Source organism: Dendrobates tinctorius, unplaced genomic scaffold, assembly GCF_039654945.1.
Source record: "Dendrobates tinctorius isolate UK_male_01 unplaced genomic scaffold, ASM3965494v1 ptg000152l, whole genome shotgun sequence".
NCBI lineage: Eukaryota > Metazoa > Chordata > Amphibia > Anura > Dendrobatidae > Dendrobates > Dendrobates tinctorius.
The window spans coordinates 4,310,365-4,316,364 of NW_027361819.1; positions in this window are offsets into that span (position 1 = coordinate 4,310,365).

A 6,000-nucleotide genomic window follows, 5' to 3' on the forward strand; every position below is an offset into this window, starting at 1 on the left:
TCACGGCTCCTTCTTGCGCTCCACCGCTCTCACGGCTCCTTCTTGCGCTCCGCCGCTCTCACGGCTCCTTCTTGCGCTCCGCCGCTCTAACGGCTCCATCTTGCGCTCCGCCGCTCTCACGGCTCCATCTTGCGCTCCGCCGCTCTCACGACTCCGTCTTTGGATCTGCCGCTCTCACGGCTCCGTCTTGCGCTCCGCCGCTCTCACGGCTCCTTCTTGCGCTCCGCCGCTCTCACGGCTCCTTCTTGCGCTCCCCGCTCTCACGGCTCCTTCTTGCGCTCCGCCGCTCTCACGGCTCCATCTTGCGCTCCGCCGCTCTCACGACTCCGTCTTTGGATCTGCCGCTCTCACGGCTCCGTCTTGCGCTCCGCCGCTCTCACGGCTCCTTCTTGCGCTCCCCGCTCTCACGGCTCCTTCTTGCGCTCCCCGCTCTCACGGCTCTGTCGTGTGCTCCGCCGCTCTCACGGCTCCTTCTTGCGCTCCACGCTCTCACGGCTCCGTCTTGCGCTCCCCGCTCTCACGGCTCTGTCGTGTGCTCCGCCGCTCTCACGGCTCCTTCTTGCGCTCCCCGCTCTCACGGCTCCTTCTTGCGCTCCCCGCTCTCACGGCTCTGTCGTGTGCTCCGCCGCTCTCACGGCTCCTTCTTGCACTCCACGCTCTCACGGCTCCGTCTTGCGCTCCCCGCTCTCACGGCTCCGTCTTGCGCTCCGCCGCTCTCATGGCTCTGTCTTGCGCTCCCCGCTCTCACGGCTCTGTCTTGCGCTCCCCGCTCTCACGGCTCCGTCTTGCGCTCCGCTGCTCTCACGGCTCCGACGTGCGCTCCGCCGCTCTCACGGCTCCGTCTTGCGCTCCGTCGCTCTCACGGCTCCGTCTTGCGCTCCGCCGCTCTCACGGCTCCATATTCCGCTCTGCCGCTCTCACGGCTCCGTCTTGTGATCTGCCGCTCTCACTGCTCCGTCTTGCACTTTGCCGCTCTCACGGCTCCGTCTTGCGCTCCGCCGCTCTCACGGCTCCGTCTTGCGCTCCGCCGCTCTCACGGCTCCGTCTTGTTCTCCGCCGCAGCAGAGCAATGTTTAATATGTGGACGTGCCGTCCAGGGAGGTTTTCTTACATAAATGTATATCAGACCACAAAAAAATATTAAATCATTGTGTGAAAATTTCTTGAAATTTATTGATGAGGATTTTTTGCGCAGCGCCCTATAGATCTAGCAGAGTAAGGGTGTGTGCACACGTTGCGGATGCTGTGCGGATTTTTCCGCGCAGAATCTGCATCTCTTGGCAGAATCCACAGGTCAAAATCCGCGCGTTTTTATGCGGATTTCCTGCGGATTTATTGTGGATTTCGGCTGCATTTTTACACCTGCGGATTTCTATAATGGAATGAGTGTAAAAACCGCTGCGGAATGCACACAAAGAATTGAACCGCTGCGGAATGCACACAAAGAATTGACATGCTGCGGACTCCGTGCGGAATTTTCCGCAGCATGTGCACAGCCAGTTTTTTTTTTACATAGGTTACCATTGTATTGTAAATCACTTGCAGATCTGCAGAGGATCCGCAACATGTGTGTGGCGCCCCCAGGAGTATGGTCGCCACAGTGGCATTGCCCTCCTCCAGGGAGGGTGATGTCGTGCGTGGAGGCAATGAAGGGTCTCTCTGACAGTTAATCTCTACATACAACACAGTTCACACTCCAGGCCAGCAGAGGGAGCTCTGAACCTGAATTGGGGGAGGAGTGCTCTCTGGGGGCCAGGAAGGGAAATGAGGAGTTAAGCTATGTGCACACGCTGCAGATTCATCTGCGTTTTTTTCTGCGCGGATCCGCAGGTAAAACCGCAGGTCAAGTGATCTGCGGATTATCCTGCGGATTTGCCCTGCGGTTTCACACCTCTACTATGGTAAAGGTGTGAAACCGCTGCGGAAAACGCCCAAACAATTGACATGCTGCAGTGTTATGAATGAGTCACCGTAGGAGGCAAAAGCAGAAATACAAGCTAAGTCCAGAAAACCAGAGAAGTTGGCAACTATCAGATTGCAGACCCCTGAACCTATCAACACAACTAGCAGTAGCCGTGGGGGGCTCCTACGATGCCCTAGACCCCTCGATCACAGCCGGAGAGATACATAGGCCTAAAGAAAGAAAGGGGAAATCTAAACTGCCCCAGAGCAGACCCCAAAGCAATAGGCAGCCCCCAACATATAATGACGGTGAAGCAAGATGAAAATACTAACACAGATAGAAAGATAGACTGAGCAAAGACGGGGCCCCAAAACTACCTAGATAGGAAAGGACAGGAAGGCTGCTGTCTGCAATCTGCCAAAAACCTATCAGAGACAAAAGCCAACAAGCTGATATGAAAAAGGCCCTGAAGCAGCTAGGCTTCAAAAACTGAATCAGCACTCAGGTATTTTCAGAAGACAGAGCTAAATGAATTCAGCACACCCCAGCAGGGAATGGCAGAAATCCAGAAAAACAAAGCAAAAACAAAGTCAAAGCACAAAAGCAAAAGGCCGAGCAGCAAACTTAGCTTTGGAGGAGCAGGAATTCAGACTGGTCTCCAAGGATCCCACAGAGAAATCACCCGCAGGGCAGAAGGGCGTCGGCAGCCTTATATCCACTCCGTAACTCCACTCAGCCAGTCACAATCATCAGCCTCAGGTGTTTGACAATCAGGTTCACTACCTTTCTTTACCAGGAGAGGGAGTTCCTCGGGCCTCAGTAATGAAGGGGAAAATGAACTCACAACACTGCAGTTTGTAAACCGCAGCAAAACCGCGCGGAAAAAAACGCACCGTGAGCACAGCTTTTTTGAAACCCCATAGGGTTTAATTGTACTGTACTTTGTCAGCGGAACTGCTGCGTTTCCGCAGGGGCAAAACCGCTGCAGAAACGCAGCAGAATCCGCACCGTGTGCACATAGCCTTAGTGTGAGGACTCAGGAGGGCAACGAGTGTAGACGTGTGGAGAGAAGCTGGAGGTTGAGCTGAGGACAGAGAGCTCCCTCCCAGTGAGAGCGCATGATCTGGAGCCTGGTCTCCACGGTTGTATGGATACTGAAGGTCCTGCAACAGAAACCAGAGGAGTAGGAAGCTGTAAATGCTCTATTCCCAACTAAGACTCGGAGACACAACAGCGACGGGTGAGCCAAGAGAGATAGAGGGCTACAGCTGTCAGCCATACGAGGTAGTTCTAAGAGATGATAAGAAGGAGGAACTTCAGAGTAACACTGTACTGCATGTACCTCAAGCCAGCGCCACGGACCGAGTCACCGCTGCTGTGACAACCCCCTCTGAGAGACCGGCCCGGTACCGAGTACCCCACAGCCCTGGGAGGGCGACCCACGTGCACAGACCCTAATAGAAATTGACTCGTTGCGGATGTGAAACTCGGGGTTTACACGGAGTATACAGGCGTCCAGGGCAGGAGATTCCTATAAATCCTTCTACTTATTAGACGTTGAGTTTTTGATGCAGTGAAAATCCCCAGAGTCACAAACTCATCGTGTGAACACGGCCGCAAACATTTTCCTAACAGCATCGAAGCCGCCGCTGATTCCAGCCTAAGGCCATGTTCACATACAGCGATGAGAGGCACAGGAAACATTTTATATCGCACCTTAAGGCTATGTGCACACGGTGCGGATTCTGCTGCGGATCCGCAGTGTTTCAGGCTCTGCAGCAGATTTAGCTGCGGTGTACAGTACCATTGTTTTCAATGGTAAAATGAAAATCGCTGTGCACATGCTGCGGATATTTCCGTGCGGTTTTGCTGCGGGTTCAAATTGCAGCATGTCAATTCTTTGTGCAGAATCCGCTGCAGTTTCACACCTTCTCCATTGTAGAGGTGTGAAACCGCAGGCTAATCCGCAGGTAAACCACAAGTCTTCTGACCTGAGAATTTACCTGCGGATTTTTCCAAATCCGAGTGGAAAAATCCACAGGATCAAAATCTACGTGTGCACATAGCCTTATGGCGCTGGTGCCGGGAATTTCACCCCATCACGCTGGAACATTCTGGGCCTTTCGCTTCCTAGATTATAAATTTGTTGAAATGTTATATATCTCATAAATAAGATATTCTTTTCTCAGAGGAAACATAATGGTCTTTTCCAACATATATGTCAGTTTGTTTTTTCAGTTTTTTTTTCCAATAAATTTATAAAAAGTCCAAAAAATCTAGAAACCAAAACCATTCATCCCAACTTTACAGAAGGAAAAAAGGGACAAATTATGTGGCGCATGTAGCGGCAATTTTGGCTACGCCCCTGGTCACACCCCCAAGCCACACGCCCATTTACCATTTCTTTCTCCCATGGCTGGAGGAGTTGTCAGAGGGGCGCTGGCAGTGAGGGAAGTTTAGCAGACGCTTGAGGCTGCTGGGCATAGACCCAAATCCAGGATTGTCCACTGTATCCGGGGCTGTCCGCTGTATCCGGGGCTGTCCGCTGTATCCGTGGCTGTCCGCTGTATCCGGGGTTTGTCCACTCTATCCGGGGGGCTGTCCGCTGTATCCGGGGCTGTCCGCTGTATCCGGGGCTGTCCGCTGTATCCGGGGGCTGTCCGCTCTATCCGGGGGCTGTCCGCTCTATCCGGGGGCTGTCCGCTCTATCCGGGGGCTGTCCGCTCTATCCGGGGGCTGTCCGCTCTATCTGGGGGCTGTCCGCTGTATCTGGGACATGTCCACTGTATCCAGGGCTGTCCGCTGTATCCGGGACTGTCCGCTGTATTCGGGGGCTGTCCACTCTATCCGGTGGGCTGTCCGCTGTATCCAGGGGCTGTCCGCTGTATCCGGGGGCTGTCCACTGTATCCGGGGGCTGTCCACTGTATCCGGGGGCTGTCCACTGTATCCGGGACTGTCCACTGTATCCGGGGCTGTCCACTCTATCCGGTGGGCTGTCCGCTGTATCCTGGTCCATCCGCTGTATCCGGGGCTGTCCGCTGTATCCGGGGGCTGTCCACTGTATCCGGGGGCTGTCCGCTGTATCCGGGGGCTGTCCACTCTATCCGGTGGGCTGTCCGCTGTATCCAGGGGCTGTCCGCTGTATCCGGGGGCTGTCCACTGTATCCGGGGGCTGTCCACTGTATCCGGGGGCTGTCCACTGTATCCGGGACTGTCCACTGTATCCGGGACTGTCCACTGTATCCGGGGCTGTCCACTCTATCCGGTGGGCTGTCCGCTGTATCCTGGTCCATCCGCTGTATCCGGGGCTGTCCGCTGTATCCGGGGGCTGTCCACTGTATCCAGGGGCTGTCCGCTGTATCCGGGGCCTCCGGTGCAGATTCCTGTGTCTCTGGTACAGATCAGTGCTCCCTGGCGGATGGACCGGAGGCCACGAATCTCTGACCTTCCAGCGTCCCCTGCGGCTTTTGCTCCCCCAGGGCCGGAGCGACGTCCTCTGTGCACCCGACTCCTCTCTAGTTGGAACCTGTGGATTATTTCTTGTTCTTCATTCACAGTCGGAGCCGCCAGAACTTTCTCATCTTTCTGTAGCGTCACTATATGACGTCTGGTGTCTGTAAGGCCGTGTTCACACGGTGCAGAAATACTGTGTTTCTTGTTTTCTGCAGGATCCGCACCAATCTGCACAATAACTATCTTCTCCCCCTTATGTGATGAGTTTTTAATGTGTTTTTTATAGGACAGAAAAGCTTTGATTCTTAATAAATTATGGACACTGATGGTCCTGCAGCAGACACCGGTGGAGTAGTGGGCTGTAAATGCACTACTCCCATCTAAGACTTGAGGGCACAACAGCAACATTGATAGTGAGCCGGGACTCAGGAGTGAGGAGTCCCCGAAGCAGGCTCCAGCTGTCTGCCGTACAAGTAGAGTTCTTGGGAACATCTGTCAGGAGGCACTCCAGTGTAACTCAGTACTAGGAGATCTTCACACTTAAAGGCGCTATAGGGGAGACGTTCAGAAAGGCACATGTTGGCGGAGCGTTGGAAGGGAGCATTCCATCTGACCTGGAGGTTGACTGAGTCCCTGACCCGGA